This window comes from Hesperophylax consimilis, chromosome 4 (assembly GCF_061612785.1).
Source record: "Hesperophylax consimilis isolate HC1 chromosome 4, BYU_Hcon_1.0, whole genome shotgun sequence".
In the NCBI taxonomy this organism is placed as follows: domain Eukaryota; kingdom Metazoa; phylum Arthropoda; class Insecta; order Trichoptera; family Limnephilidae; genus Hesperophylax; species Hesperophylax consimilis.
In genome coordinates, this window is record NC_142839.1 from 21,531,119 (window position 1) to 21,547,491 (window position 16,373).

The 16,373-nt window shown below is 32.1% G+C and overlaps 1 protein-coding gene across 10 annotated transcripts in view; it reads right to left on the reverse strand.

Annotated features, from left to right (window-relative positions):
* mbl (splicing regulator muscleblind) overlaps positions 1 to 16,373 on the reverse strand; it is a 464,503-nt gene that overhangs the window by 197,190 nt on the left and 250,940 nt on the right. For 9 of the 10 annotated variants that reach the window (XR_016305787.1, XR_016305788.1, XR_016305786.1 and 6 more), the window contains exon 4: positions 14,189 to 14,216. The gene's annotated coding sequence lies outside the window, so the exon portion shown is untranslated. Of the gene's footprint in view, positions 1 to 2,389; positions 2,611 to 14,188; positions 14,217 to 16,373 lie in introns of those variants that run through there. The other variant, XM_089651495.1, reaches the window with a different exon arrangement.

Genomic DNA, 16,373 nt, shown 5'->3' on the forward strand with positions numbered 1-16,373 from the left:
TAACTTTTTTATTACATAAATATTATATATTCACTAAATAATTAAAATACTTCAGTGAAAACCTATTATTGGTTAAATAATTAACACTTAATACACCATACTTTGTAATTATTATAACTGTTGGTTTTCCAAATAAAATAAAATAAAAATAAAATAAAAATAAGCATATTCACATCGTATAATATAGATCAGTTTTAGAAACATATACTATCACATCGAGAAACGTCTGGACGCGAAACACAAAGCTGGTTGGTTGCTGGGAAGTAAATTATGAACATTTATAAAAGTGTCTTAACTAAATACTTAAACGAAATATTTGACTCTGAAAATACAACCGATTTTTTTTGCCGAATTTGGACTTCGCAAATTTGTTCATAACGTGGCGAGTAATTTGCGCTCCCATGTAAAAATGTCTATTCATTCAAAAGCAGGTTTTACTTTTAAGAAGTAAACGGTGATATTATAATGCGAGATGCCCATTTACTGTCAGATTGATTTATTGACGAATCACAGTCAGCCTTACTCCCTTCGTTCTTCAACAGTTGATTTTACCCCTCGCCATTATTTTCTCGTCTATTAATTCCTATGTCTGTGGTACTACCACTAAAGTAAGCGAAAAATGTTCCTTGTGTTGTGATGGAGAACTTAGCCAGCCGAGGAATTAAACCTACGTGTAGGAAGTACAATAACGTAACAATGTCATGAAAGATTTGCACCTATTAAAAAATTTCATTGCAGTAGTGCACTTTGTTCGGATTAATCTCAAAACCTCTACCAATTGTATTTAAAAATATATGATGTAATAATACCATAATGTCCTGTTAAAGAGAATAAATAACTCACGTCTAAAAAGAACGGAAGATTAAAGCTCTCTTTGTATTTAGCAATTCTAGGTGAAAATATTTCGTGCTCGTGGTCAATTTAAATAAAAATACGATAGGGGTTAGTTATGCGTATTTCAATTTGATCATTAACCTTTAATTTGATAATAGGGATAATAATTCCTTTCATCCTATCTGATTTTATTTGTCTAACTGTGTACTTGTGGATTGATGCATATATTCCATTCTACTTCATAAAAATAAATAAATTTAACATGTGAAACGTTTAACTGTTTCAAACATAGATTTTTTGACGATTTTTCTGCATTGACGTGATTTTTAATTGAAGGTGAAATTAAATAGATACGTTTTTTGCAGTACATTATTGTATTCTATAATATAAAGTTATGACAAATAAACCAAATTATTTCCTTTCTTTCTGTTCTGTAATTTCAAGAAAGAAAAGTAGGTACCTACATACCTACATATATTTTTGCCTTTACAAAATATGTTTGGCAAAAAAATCTATACATTTATTTATTAGGCAGTTCCACATAAAACTAGATTTTAAATGCCTTCTTTGGAGGTAACCTAACTTCATAATACAATATAGAACCTATTTTTTAAATCATGAATAACGAAAGTAATCCAATCGTATTTATATTAATTTATTTCAAATTCAAGACTAAACGGATAGGTACAAGAGTGCAGACATTGTTATAAAAATGCTGCGTTATGTAATTATTGACGATTCAATGTCTCAACAACAAAATTAACAAAGTTTAAAAGAAGATTAGAGAAGGAGAAGTACCTACGTAGGTAACTATGGGCTTTTCCGTCAATATATCGAGTACCTTGTAATTAATGACTTCAATTAGACGGTTTTTATACGGCGGGTATATCGATTCTTACCAGAAACCGATTGGATATAAACATAATGCCAAAATTTTAGACTATGTACAAAACAAACACCACCTATTGGCTTAGCTCAAAGTAAACAATACGTTGGTACACAATATGGCATCAATTCAAATAATTGTTGTTTATTCAAATGTCAACAAAATTATATTCATGATTTACTCAGTCAGTCTTTCCCAAAATAAGGAAACCAACAGGTGAGATATTGTCATTTGTTTCTAAATTATTTCGTGTACATTATATAAAAAATACGAAACCGACACCCCCAGATTCTAATAAGAAAATTGAAGTCCATGGACAGGTACAATGACTTCGATACGATTTATTTGGCATAATAATTATCTTGTTTGGTTAACTAAATATACCAGAGAAAGATAATTTATACAATTAAAATCAGACTACTTGCACGAATCGTTCCAAACGGCTGAATTTCACGTGTTTAAAAAATTTCAGTCTAGAAAGAAATTATAATTTTAGCGTCTTATAATGGGTAAGTTGGTTCATTAAAACATCCTAATAATATAAAGAAAGGAAAATCAATTAATTTGGCGACATTTCCCATGTGAAGGCGAGCCTCGCCCGCGGCTAGCGAACAAGGTGCGCGATGTGAGGTTATGTTCGACCTGCGAGTATAAATAATGCGAATTTACCTCTCTTGAAAGGATTCCAGGTCTTAAAATACACTTACACCACACTGACTGCCTTTATAGTTCACAGAGAGGGTATTTTTAGCGGCAAACTGGGCTTGCATCACAGAAATAACAAAATAAAACAGAAAACATCGAAAGCGGACAAGAAGCGACACGGAACAGCGAGCTAAGGCAGCAGCTGACTGCGTGGAACGCGAGCGTACGTTTACACGTTCGTCGAAATTAACGTTTATTTTGGTGGACAAATAATAAAATGTAATTTTTTAAATGTTGTTGTTTAGTTCGTCATACGAAGGTGCGTTACGTAAAAAAATATTTTTATCATCTTTTTGACGGGATGATTAAACGCATATTATTACGTTCGTTCGAGGTTACCGGCTGCGAAGAGTGGGCGCGCGCCGCACGCTGCCCTCCAGCGGCCACATTTGGAATTATCGATTCTCTAGTCAATGCTGCCACAATGCCGAGTAATCTAATAATATTGCTTTACCGTGTTCTTTCACGACTTTCAATTTTAACGTTCTTTCGCGCAGTAGAGCCAACTGATATGAAAACTCAACGTAAGTTTTCATGAATACGGACCCAAAACATGTATTTATGTTTACTTTTGCCACATAATATCATCACTTGTTATCAATACATGCCTATATTATGATTTGTTGAAACAAATAAAGAATGTCATTGTCGTGGAAGAACATGCTTGTATAATATTAATATAACTTCCATTATTAAACGTGATACATTTAAATATTTATTCATATGATTAAAACAATCAGTTTAGAATACATATTGGCTCAAATAGGTCAAAGATATAATTTTAAAACATACTATATATAATATAATAAAAAAATTATGTTTGAAATTTATTGTGTAATAAGCCCGGTTTATTAACTACAGACAAAAATATTTACATTGTGTCTGAACCTTCATAAAGTTTGATAACGAACATATGTTTTTCTTATTACGCGTATTCAATGAAGAGATGCGTACAAAATACTAATATTCCGACATAATATAAAATTATAAAATTTTTACAATTACTATCGCCAAAAAAATTCACACCCGTATTAGTTAAGTATTACTTATGTAGTAGTTAGGTAGGCACTTATCACAAACGTAAAAACCTGAAGTGGGTACCTAGGTACTAATGAAGCAACTTTCTTCCACAATAAAATAAAATAAAATGTACTATTGGCAAATGACTGGCGACCGAACACATTCTGATTCCCGAGTACCGCGACACCGATTGACCGGCTAATTACCCCAGTCATTCCAGGGATCCATCACATACAAGCTAGGTGATCGTGATCACTGATCACTCGCTCACCGATCGTCGCTCTCCCATCCCCAAATGATCGCGCAAATCTATCAGTCTTAATTATTACCAATGGGCAATTTATCTAACGGGGTACCTAACTAATACTACGAAGCAATGGGTAAGTACTAAATAATATTGTTTTGTAAAATACGAGAGGCCAGACTGCAAATTATTTATATTATTATTCCAGTATTTATTAGAACAATTTAAAACCGGGAGAAAAGATTTTCCATAAGATTTAAAATAAGCAAAATAGTACTTACTTGGATATTAAAAAAAAGTTTTAATTTCTGAAAAACTCTGATAGGTGTAGGTAACCTAACTGTTTTTTTACCTCGATTATTTCTCACTATTATTATTTCGTCGGCATATGAATATGGCCAATAGTAACAAATCGACGAATATCAAGCCTATGAATTATGTCTTCGTGAAAGGTTACATCATTTGCATGAGTGTTAAAAAAAATTTCTATTTAAAACTTTTATGTCATTTTACACATTGAAATATTCGATTTGAAATCGTCATCTTTAGAGGATGAAATGTAAAAAAAGACAACAAAATACATCACACACATAATAATAGAAATACATGTTTAGATACTCGCGTTGTTTTGTTATGAGGTTTCAGTACGTGTGAAATAATACTATAAGGCTTCTTTTTATTGGTTTTAAACGCATAAAGAGCAACATTATACACATTCCTCCTAACGTATTTAAAATCTAAATGACCTGAATATTGATGATTAAAATTAATTATGTTGGTAGTACCTAACTATCTAACATTCAAAATAGGAAACAAAACATATATTACTCCATTAAGCGTAGGTACCCTTGCTAAATAGAAAATTTTAAATGACTTAAGTATAAGGTATAAATAATCTCTAATTTGCAGGCAAAATAAAAAATGTCAACGGCGAGGTCTGGCGTTATGAAACTAACATAGCCCTTTCTATCTATAAGTTTAAAACAAATATTTTAGTATTATTTTAAAGCAATATTTATTAGCCTGAAACACTGATATAAATTGAAAAAATCTTCCGAGAAAAAATACATACCGCCGACGGGAATTGGAATCGGAAGGTTGCGGGTTCAATTCCCGTCGGCGGTATGTATTTTTTCTCGGAAGATTTTTTCAATTTATATAAGTGTTTCAGGCTAATAATTATTGCTTAAAATGAAAACAATATCCTTTTTGATATGCCTAAAAAACCTTGTCTCTTAGTATATATAAGTTTATCATTTAAAAAATATATTTCAGTTTGTATCTTTTCGTTTTGATCTATGGAGCTCAAAAACAACGATTTAAAATGAAGAAACACTGTCCCTTTTTTGTTTTAAAAACAGGGCTACTGGCAGAAAAGCTTTAATAGTGTCGAATGTAATTGACAATATTTTTTAATTAAAAAAATACATCGACTGTAGAAGGGTAAAACGCTTTAAGTCACAGAATGAACACTTTACAGAAAATGATAAAAACTAAAAATAACAGAATTTTTTTTTAAAATATTTTAATGTTTATGTGATAGGATTGCAATTCTACTTTTAATTCTATGAAGAGAATTGAGGGTTGAGTAGCTTCACCTTTCTTACACTTCACGCTTAAAAAAATATTTTCAAAGATTTTTACGTACGCAAAAATTTAGTATTTAAATTACTTCAAAAAATGTGGTTTGCAGTGTTTTACCAATTTACAGTCCATATTAAAAGATGAATAAGAGCAAGACACCTATTATTAATCAATTGAATTAAACAAAAGTTTAATTGACGATAGTGGGACGAGTTTCCAATCAGCATTATAATCTGAAGTGAGAAGTGCAATGGTTGGCGATATCTGCATTGGATATCGGCCACATTTAATCAATGTCTTTCACTTATTGCATTGTAACAATTTCCTGGCACCGTTTTTAAAACTCAAGCCAAATAGTTAACCAACTATTCAATTCACAGATTTTGCAACACGACATGACTTCGCAACGGTTTCGTGTAAGAATCGATCTAGAATCCGATGGGCCCATACCATCTTACGGTAAACACAATAAACCGTACCTACTATGAATACCTACATATTATAAATATATCTTGCGTGGTGTTGCGCTTCCTATTTCTTTAGCCAACGTTTCAGACAGAGTTATAGTTCAAAGTGTCAATCATCAAGGTAGGTGTGTAGATTGTGGTGAAGCGTGTTTTTAATGTATATTTTATTTATTTATATCTATTCTTGAATACACATTTTACAAATGATTACAGTGGTTTATATTGTAGTACAGAAAAAAAAGTATAGAAAAAGGGTACAAAAAATAAAGAAAATGGGTTGATATAGATAAAACTGTGTGTGGGTGATATTGTATGTTACGTGAACACCTCACTAGGAAAACCTGTGCTGAGGTGTTAACGTGTTTGTGATTAAGTGTGACAGATATTTATGTGTTGTAGTAGAAAGTTATTTTTTTTTTCACAGACATATTCAAACATGAAAACACACATTTCTATGTGAGTGTATGTATTTTTGGATAATTCTTGAAAAACGTGCATAATATTTAATTTTACTTATTATATTTTGGTTATGTTTGGTTTGGAATAATATCTAATCTTTTGAATAAAGTGAATATCTTGATTTTTTATCCAGGCTACCTATATGTTTTTTGAGAAAGTTGTGTTTACAGTCAGTAATTTGTATAGAAGTAATACTGTGTTGCAAGCGTTGATCCTCTTCACGTGGTTTTCTGCTTATTGATATTATTACATATCTTCACGGACAAAACGTACTGATAAAAAAATGCAAATTTCTTAAGAATCCCTACAACTTATGTATTTGTTATCGAATGAATTCATAGGTTTACTGATGAACTATTAATAAAATACAAATGAATTGTCACGATGTCAGAACATGTGTTCATAAAATTTTTCGCATTTCGTCATTATATGTATATTATTAAGACAAACGCAGGTTAATGGACACGTGTTCCACTATTATTACGAATTCACTAAGTTTATCAGGAAGGGGCCTGCAGTTCCGTTTCTATCCGGATTACCAATAATTTGAAGATTAAAAAAAAAGTGATTTATTTTTGGAGTATTGTGCCGTGTTGCGCTACCTCCCTCTTTAGCCAACATTTCGGACAGCATTATAATGTCCATCACCAGGGCACTAAATTACTACAATACTTTTGCCAGTGAAAATCTCAAATTTCTAATAAATTTAAAAGTAAATACTAATTTTGCTCAGTACCTACACCTAATTTTTTACTCCATATCTTCGTTATCCCTAATATTTATTCAATGTAAAAATATATCGTTTCCAGAAAGGCAGATGGGTATTTCAGTTCGATTGAGTAAGTATTACGTAGGTATAGGTATCGCAACCCAAGTTGAGGCGAAAACAGTAGTCACAAAAATGCACTGCATGCATACATCATTTGGGAGGCGGGTGTGGGTACCGCCACCCCGGGAACCATTTATTGGATAACCAACACCCCTGGCATAGGTCACCTCGAGTGGTTCGCTACGTTTGGAAACTTAGCGAGGGTGCCCGGGTTTATGGGGTGATTTTTGTTTAGGTCTTGGCTGCGAATGCTTTTGCCCACCTACTGCGTGGCGCGCCGAATCCTGAGAGACTGGTTGAGAGAGACCTTTCGCTCTTTCCAGCCGGGCTCTCTCGACCCATGGTCTTGCACCGCAGTTGGAGGGATGAAACCCCCAGATTGAACATCCTCTCATTCCTTTCCATAAAAATACCCTCCTCACAGCATCCCCAAAGATGACACAAGCATGAGAGTTTTTTTCCTCAGTGCCCCTATGTGGAGCTAATGTAATATAAAAACTTTTGAATACATAAATATCACTTTTAAGGATATAAGTCATCATGTTTGCTGCTTATTTTGATTTCATTCAAAATTAAATTTGACAAGATTTTGATCATCGACGGGCTTTCAACTAGTTATAACATAATAAAATTCAAGTGCAATGTATTGTACCCTTTACAGCAGCATTCAGAAGGAATAAAAAAATGCACCCGGGGGACCTTTTCTAGTTAATGATTGTCAGTAAAAAATGTCGCCATTGTTGCAGTTTAAAATGGCGATGTTTTAAATTGCTATCATTGATTAGACAATGATGCCGTGCGCTTTTTTATTCCAAATCTGAACAGAGTCCACGTGATTACTATTACAAATAATGGCTGAACGATTTTTTGTACAGATCGGCATAGGCAGTATTAAACTCAATAAAACCTATGACAGACCACGCTAAAAGCGCGCTATATTTTTGTGGCTTGGCTTATTTCATCATATCGCTCGCCATACATTCCCATTGGTAGTGTATGGCGAGCAAAATGCTGAAATAGGCTAAGCCATGTGTCGCCTACCTAAATAAGCAACACCAGATAAGAATAATTATTTAAGGAACGAAGCAATGCAACAACTATTATCCACAACGAAGGTTTGAAAGAATTGCAACGAAGAAATACAATATTAGTTCGTTATCACATGATTACAATTTTTAACGCGATCTCAGTTTTGTTCACGCTTAAGTTTTTGCTATAAATGGGGTATGGTACATGTTGAGCGAAGCCTTTGCGAAGAGCTAAAACAAAGAACATAGAAATGGATTCAATGCAAAGAGGTAAAAGGAATATTATAGATAATCACTATAAAAATAACCTGTAATTGAGAAAACAACTTAAAGTGGAGGAAGCGCGACACGCCATAGTAACCCAAAAATATATCACGGTAATTCGAAACGATTCGATTAAAATTTTTTAAACAATCTTCATTCCATAGAGAATGTGCTTAATTTTATTTCGTCAGCGACCCTTTAAATTTAAAAAGTTTTTTTTTCATTAATTTTTGTTTTTGTTTCGATTATACCCATCGCTAATTCAAAGAGTCAGAATAATAAAATTTTTGAATTAGGAGGGTTAGACCGAGTTTGTAGGTCCGTCCTCTTTGCCTACCCCTGTGGAGAAACGGCAGGATGGTTAGTTAGTTTAGCTAAAGTAAAGTTAGTCTCAAGGTTAGCTTAGGTTTTTTCCAGTGATTTTTTTAATATGGTTAGAAATCAGGGCTAAGCTCTGTCAAGTCGTTAGGTTATGATACAATATTTTTCAGTAATTTTTATTTTTTATAGGGAAAGAAATCAGGGTTATGCAAGCTGTGATTGTATATTCGAAACATCAATCGATCAAATCAGCATTATAAAATATGATATTTCGATTATACCCATCGATAATTCAAAGTTAGCCGTTAAGAGGCGCACGCATTTAATATATTATCTTGATTATACCGTCTTTTGGTTTGATAAAAGTTTCTCCAGATACACGACAAATGAAAATTTTAATTTAGTAGATTGGGCATAAGCTACAAACTATTATGATGTATATAAGTCGTTAACTCAAAGTTTTTCTGATGCCCAATGCCAGGATGACATTAACATGACTCTCAATGCATGGACGACATTAATATGAAAGATAACTCAATGGAAAAATATGTAAAAACAGTTTATTTGATCAGATAGCAAACGTAATCGGAAGCCATTAATCAGATATCTAGTTGGTGACGTAACAGACCTTGGCCCGATAATACGAACAGCAAGAGAGAAGAATAATTTTATTATTTCTCGCAGACATTGAAAATATTGGAAAACAATAAAGCCACAGACTGAAAACACTTTTTTTTGATCCAAAACTCCTTTGAATTAAGTAAAACTTATTATATTATTTATCAATACGTCTAGGCTTGAAAACGATGTCTAAGCTTTATATTTATAGGTTATAAGTTTATAAGATTTATGCGGTCTTTTTTTCATGTAAGTTAATAAATTTCGAAAACAAATACATTTTTCTCCAGAGCATAGTCCACGTACAATAGTAACGTTAATCCACTTATATTGAAAGACGTTAACGTATATGTGCCTAACAACTATACTCGTGGGAGATCCCACACTTTTTATACTCCGAAAGCGAAGACTTCTGCCTATCAGAACGCGTCAATCAACAGAACGACTCAACTGTTTAACGATTCTGCATTGTCCATCGACATTTTTAACGTCACTAACAGTTCAGCAACTATCTTTTGACATATATCAAACGCTTCAACACACTTTAAAAGATACTAAAAAGATGATATTAACCTTTTATCGATCTCTTTTTTCCAAATTTGATCTGCATAATTCCACATACTTCAAACTCGACCTACTCGAAAACGAAAGCTTAAATCAAAGTTATACCACACAATCGACTCCAAATGTAAAGTAGGTTCGCAAGTTTCTCGCTAGTACTACGAGTTTCCTGACACTGTTTATTCTCATGTAAAATATAGATAGGTATTTTATAGTAAGTCTGGATTGAGAAAAATTCTTTTTATAAATTCAAAATTTTCACAAAGCGCACCATACGCATGAGTTCCAATTTTGAAAACATCACACCCGGAAATTATAAAGTTTAATGTAATCAAAAGTCACGTGGCGAAGTGTGACCCTACGGAAGTAACAATGGCCGTCTCCTCGAGTCTAGAGACTTAATACTTCCGCAGATTATCATCCCACCGCGCCGAGGTGATTGGCCGAGAGCAGAGAGGCAGCACTAACACTAATGGACACAAATCATCAAAAATACACGCTAAAATCACAATACCGTACGTCGTTACATGTTAAAAGGCAGTAATAAATACGTGTTATAGTTAAGGCGATGCGCTACGTAGTGTAATATTTTAAATCGAGCCGCTATCAATAACACCCCTTACGTAGATGGCGTTAAGGTTTAAATTCCCGCCACCATACGCCTGTTTTGATTTATGAAAGAAAAAAACATGGCCAAAAAATGCCTTTTTTTTATTTTGTGGATGTTCAGGCATAAATATTTAATTTTTTTCCGACCATTTTATAAATAACTTAATTTGCCACATTATACAGTAAAATCGTAACCAAAAATGGGTTCGTAAGTAGGAGATTTTGAACTTTAAAGCAGTTTTCATGGGCCTTATACATTATTTTTTTCAGGGCTTATAAAAAGACTTATCTAAAAAATACTCGATTATTTCAAAGGCCAAGATGGATTCTACTTGCAGTATTTAATTAAAGCATCTGAAACATTTCTAGGCGACCAAATTTTCAAACCAAAAATACATGATTTTGAATTACTACGTAGTACATCGCCTTAAAATATAATAAATAAATAAATTTAAAAAACCAATGCTTTCTTCGTCAGGATAAACGAAGAAACTATAGGTTTTGAAACATGTCGATTATTTTGATAAAATAATGTTGTAGATAAAGTTATTTAAATTATAACGACGCCACGAAGTGAATTTGTAATTATTTAAGAAATGACATATAATAGCCTTTTTACCAAGGTTTTGAATACGAAACGAAAGAAACATGCTGCATTCCACATACTATAATTAGTTACATTAAGCCGTGACAATAAATGTCAAATAATTTCGGTCATCTTTAAATATACGAAAATCGGGACCAAAATAGAACATGTCCCTTTTACGTTATGAATCAATATAGAAACTGTACGAAAATAAGCTTCATGTAAAACGCCCATTACAACAACATATTAAGGATAAACACAATAAATTTAATAAATACCTATCTTATAATTTATTAATAAAACTTTATAGGAAGCAGTACTCTTTGACTTTTATAGTATGAATACATTGGCTAAATGTATAAGGATGCGTATAAACACGCGAGCCTAACTTGTGTATTAATTTTAGAATTGATATATAACTTGTGCATGTGGAACATATTGTAATCTAAGCGAAAATCCATAATAATTTTTACTAAAATAACTGTTATTATTTAAGAAAAAAACGAGTTTATTAATAAAAAATAATAGGTCTATTATTTCTATTAATCTTAAAAAAACTCTATTTAAAATGGAGTTCAACAAATAAAATATATAACAATAAATAAAGGAATATAACAATAAATAATGTAAAATCGAAAACAATAAATAAAGGATGCTCAAACTTCAAAGTTCGTTTAATTTATTAATGCAATCGATGCTACCTAATTAACGACCAACTGCACAAAAATGAGACGCATCTTGCAACACCGAAATACAGACGTTATTAAATTTATTTTAACCTAAATAAAAATGTTCCTGAAGAATACATCCGCGTATATTATCACTGTAAGAAATTGTCCAAACGTCAACGCCTATTTGCGACTTTAAATTTAAAAAGTGAACTTGTTGTCTAGCCATGATTATTTTTTCTTAATATAACACAATAATTATTTTTAATGATAAACTAATGTTTATAAGACAAGGTTTTATGCATAGCATAAAGGATAACAAATAATTATAAGCAATAATTAGTCGAGTGAAATATCAATACAAATTGAAAATATCTCCCGAGTAAAAATAAATGCCGCCAACGAGAACTGAACGCGCTTTACAGGTTTACAGGTGAAAAAAATATAATAAGCACTAATTGTTGATTGAGATACTAGTACATATTGAATTATTTGGCTGGTTGGAAATTTATTTTTAGTCGGGAGATATTTTCAATTTGTATTGATATTTCACTCGACTAATCATTGCTTATAATTATTTGACAACACAATAAGTTAACTCGGTAGGTACCTACAAAAAAGGGTAACAAAATACAAAAAATCCAAAAAAGTTATTAAGTCGATTGGTTCTCTAACACGTCATGCTTTTGGACTTCCATCTTAACGGCACGAGGCAAAGCCTTCTCGTTAGAACAAATTGCCAGAATTTTCGCGAAGTATGAAATATCTAAGTAGGAAAGTGAGAAGGCAATAAATCTCCAACGATTCCAGGGGCGTGCCGGGCCTGAGAAAATAATACTAATATCGGGACTCCAAGTTGGTCCAAAGGGAATTAAGGAAGACCGAGGCTAAAGACTGAAGGCTTAGGCTAGTTAATAATGCAGTCAAACAGAAGATCATTATTTATGATATCGACTCTATCGATATCACAGATGTCGAAAGCAAGGTAATTACTACATTTTTTTATTACATCTGTCTGGCATTCTGATAGTGAGCCTTTTGTCGATGATTCTTTCACTTCGTGAATTTTCACGTGAAAAGCTTTTTTTTTGTTTTTTAGAAAAAATAAGTAGACATTATAGGAGAGAGATGTAATTAGAAAACATATTATTTGATAACGTTAAAATTAAAGAAAAAATAACTTATAAAAAAATTAAGAAAGATACGGACATAAAGCTCAGTTCCATAATAAATAATGAACTGGATGCAGATGATTGGAAGACCACCTTGGAAATCCATCAGGATAATTGATTAAAGCTCCTATATTTTGTCGTTTATGTTTAATCTTACACCGAAATGTAACAACATTGAAATTCATAAAAATCCTATTAATATTAATAAAGACGACTGGGCTAAGCTGAAGTTATCATAAACCCTATTTACATAAGCATATACTTCATCACAACCTTTACACATAACAGTATAATAAATGCCTATATGAATAATAAATTACCATACTACATCAAACACATAAATGATCCATCAAATTAAAAAAAAAAAACAAACGTGAAATAAACCATGTTCTTCTAAGACAAACAATATCGCTTTATTTTAACCTTGTGGACACCGAAATGCTTCGCTACTTTTAATGTATTCCTCGGGTATCCGCGACTTCTACTACCATTCTTAGCACTCCAGGCACTAGTATCAACAAACTTTGAAATTTTCAGCGATATCAGTTGATTACTTTTCTAGTTTTGCGAGCACAAACATAAACAGGCTAAATTTTTATATAAAAAGATGATTGGACATAAATATTTTGTACTACGTTATTTAACAAGTCGATAGAAGACGCAAATAACAAAATATAAAAAAATCAACAAACTTAACTATGTTTTTTTTTTTTTTAATTTAGTAAAAGATTATACATTTATATACATTATTTAAGAAATGTTTTGACTGTCCAACTAGGAGGATTTCCGTTTTAGGACAGTCAAATTTGGATGAGTATTAACATTTTTATAAGTTGTTTGATAAGTATAGTATTAAAATAATAATGAAATAATAGGTATATGTACTTTTAAGTGGTGCCTAAGCCTACTCACATATTTTGTATAAATATGAATAACAAAGAGAAGAAATAGAATAAAATAAAATATCCAATTAAACATAAGATTAACTGCTGCTTGGTACTTTTAAATTCTAATTTAAAAGTAATAAGTAGGTACATATATACACATAATGATAAAGATTAGAACATCTTTTACATGGTTTATTTTTTGTTGGAGTTTTTGTTGTTGTTTTTGGTTTGTGTTTGATTTTATTTTTTGTGTAGTAAAAGTTTAGTATACTTTTATTGAATTGTACCTTCAGTATAAATAATTCAAATATTTTTTTGATCAATGTGGCACACAGAGTTTTGAACAATTACCAGGCAGGTAGGTAATCCATAAGGAATTAAACAATCACTGAAAATGATCATTTCAAAATGGTATTCATAAAATAAATTTAAAAAATTCTCCATACCTTTAATTCAGCAGAACGATGATTAAATCTGAAACAATTAAAAATACACTATTAATTTAATGATTAAATTAACAATAAAATGCTGAATGTCCAAGATTGATTAATAATAAATATAATGGGGTATTTTCACCGTTAATATCGTTAAAGTTGGTGGAAGATTTAAAGTTCATTTTTCCGTTTCTGGTCAATGTACTAAGATTGTTTAATTTTCATTCATAATTATTGATTTAAAAAAAGATATAAAACCGCATGTTCCAAAACGGTTAAAATGGTTACGTCATTGTGACATAGAAAACCCCAATCTCTAGTAAGACGGTTAACCTTGTCGAATTCATAAATAAAAACGAACATGCCGTTTTGGCGGCAAATCGAAAAAGACACATTGTATATCGTTACAGATTTTTTTTAGCCAACGTAAAAATACCTTCATTATAATAGTAATCTTTTTCTTAAGTTTTTTCGAGTATAAAAATACAGTGAAAATACCCTTGCAGCTTGTATGGAAATCATTGTGGAAAATAATACAAATTGTATTACTAACTAGAAAAAGGAAAGATGTATTTTATCAGCAAGTGCATCATCTCTTTAAGGAGATATGGTTATTTCGATTAAGTGCCTTGACTGGCGTATAAGTTTGAAGCATCCACGGGACGGAGGCTCGCAGGCCTTAGTTAAGTTCCGGAAGATATTTATGCTTTCTAATAATACGCCCCCTTCCCTCGCACTTGCCAAACAGTTGCGGGGCATGGTTTTGAATTCAAATTAAACGGATTATCCAGAAATATCCAACTTACGACCACTTTCACCAATATAAATTGAACGAACGCTGAGTTACGTACAAATGTAGGTACTCTTTGAGGAAAACTGATATCGGAGATAAATCCATCTAAAAAATTAATACTCAGTTTAAAAAATATTTTCAATGCGACTGCTCATTTTAAGACATTTTTTTTCTCAATAATCCGCAAATCTGGAAAGATTGTATACATGGAAACGTATTTAACCATGGAATAAAAAAGAAAACTAGAAGAGATATCCATACAAATTTGAATGGAAACAAATAAACAAAGGTTACATTTAGCCCAATAGCCTGCGCTTTGTCTTTGTACTCGCCTGTCATCGTAGATTTCCACTACATTTGAATTTCGTAAATACAGTTTTGTTAAAAACACTCCCTCGAGGCACTTCTTTATTGTAAGTATTAAATCCAAAATAAGTTAAGCGTCTGTGTAAACCAAACCAAATCAAAGAAAGATCGCTTAATTAAAATGGCGATATAGAATTTAAGTGTTTCTTTTGTTAGAAGTGTAATACTTTAGGGAGGGTTGATTATTCGTCTTGTCCAATGAATTATCTTTCTTACTATTGACGCGCAAATCAAAAAAATACAAAATATATCATAAGACCTTTGCTAAGGACTAAGGAACGGCGCGGTAGTCCCCGCACCGACCCCCATCCACCCATCCGAACAGCCAAGAAAATTTTCTTCCTAAGGAGTTGTAAACTTTTACTAAGATACGATCGTTCGTAGTTCAGATAACTTTTCTGGGTAGGTGGAACGGCGAAGGGTTGGGGCTGGGAAGGATGAGGAGGGGGAGGGGTTAGAATCCGCTCTCTGACGACATATGGAACAGAAATTATTGCCGTTTGCTAAGTCCTGAGGAATCGTAAATATCTACAGCCAAATTAGTACATGGATATTATTGGATTATTATTTAAGACCCAGAATATAAGAGTTATATAAATAAATTTAAAGATTTAAAAAATATTTTATTTAATCACGATATACATTTATTATCCACTAAAATCGTCATACCATTTTATCGAAGTGGTAGGCGGGGGGATAGAAAGCCAAATAGTTTTGTCTCAACATGCTCTTTTTGCGTTAGTTATATTCACACACACTGTTTTGTTATTTTGACTACATGACCCGACGAAGATTTCGAAGATATTCGACGAAGATTTCTAAGATATTCGATTCACATGTCCTTTTCTTAAACTTGTTCATTACAAGCATTGCCTTGCATTCCCTTCAGAATCCTTAATCCGTGTTTCAGGCAAACATGATTTTAAAACACACAAGTTTTCATTTCTACTTCATCCAGTCTACCATCCTACTTCTTCGTTTCATGCATCGCCATCGGAATCTTCCACCCACTTGTACAACGTATTATATTTCTCTGAC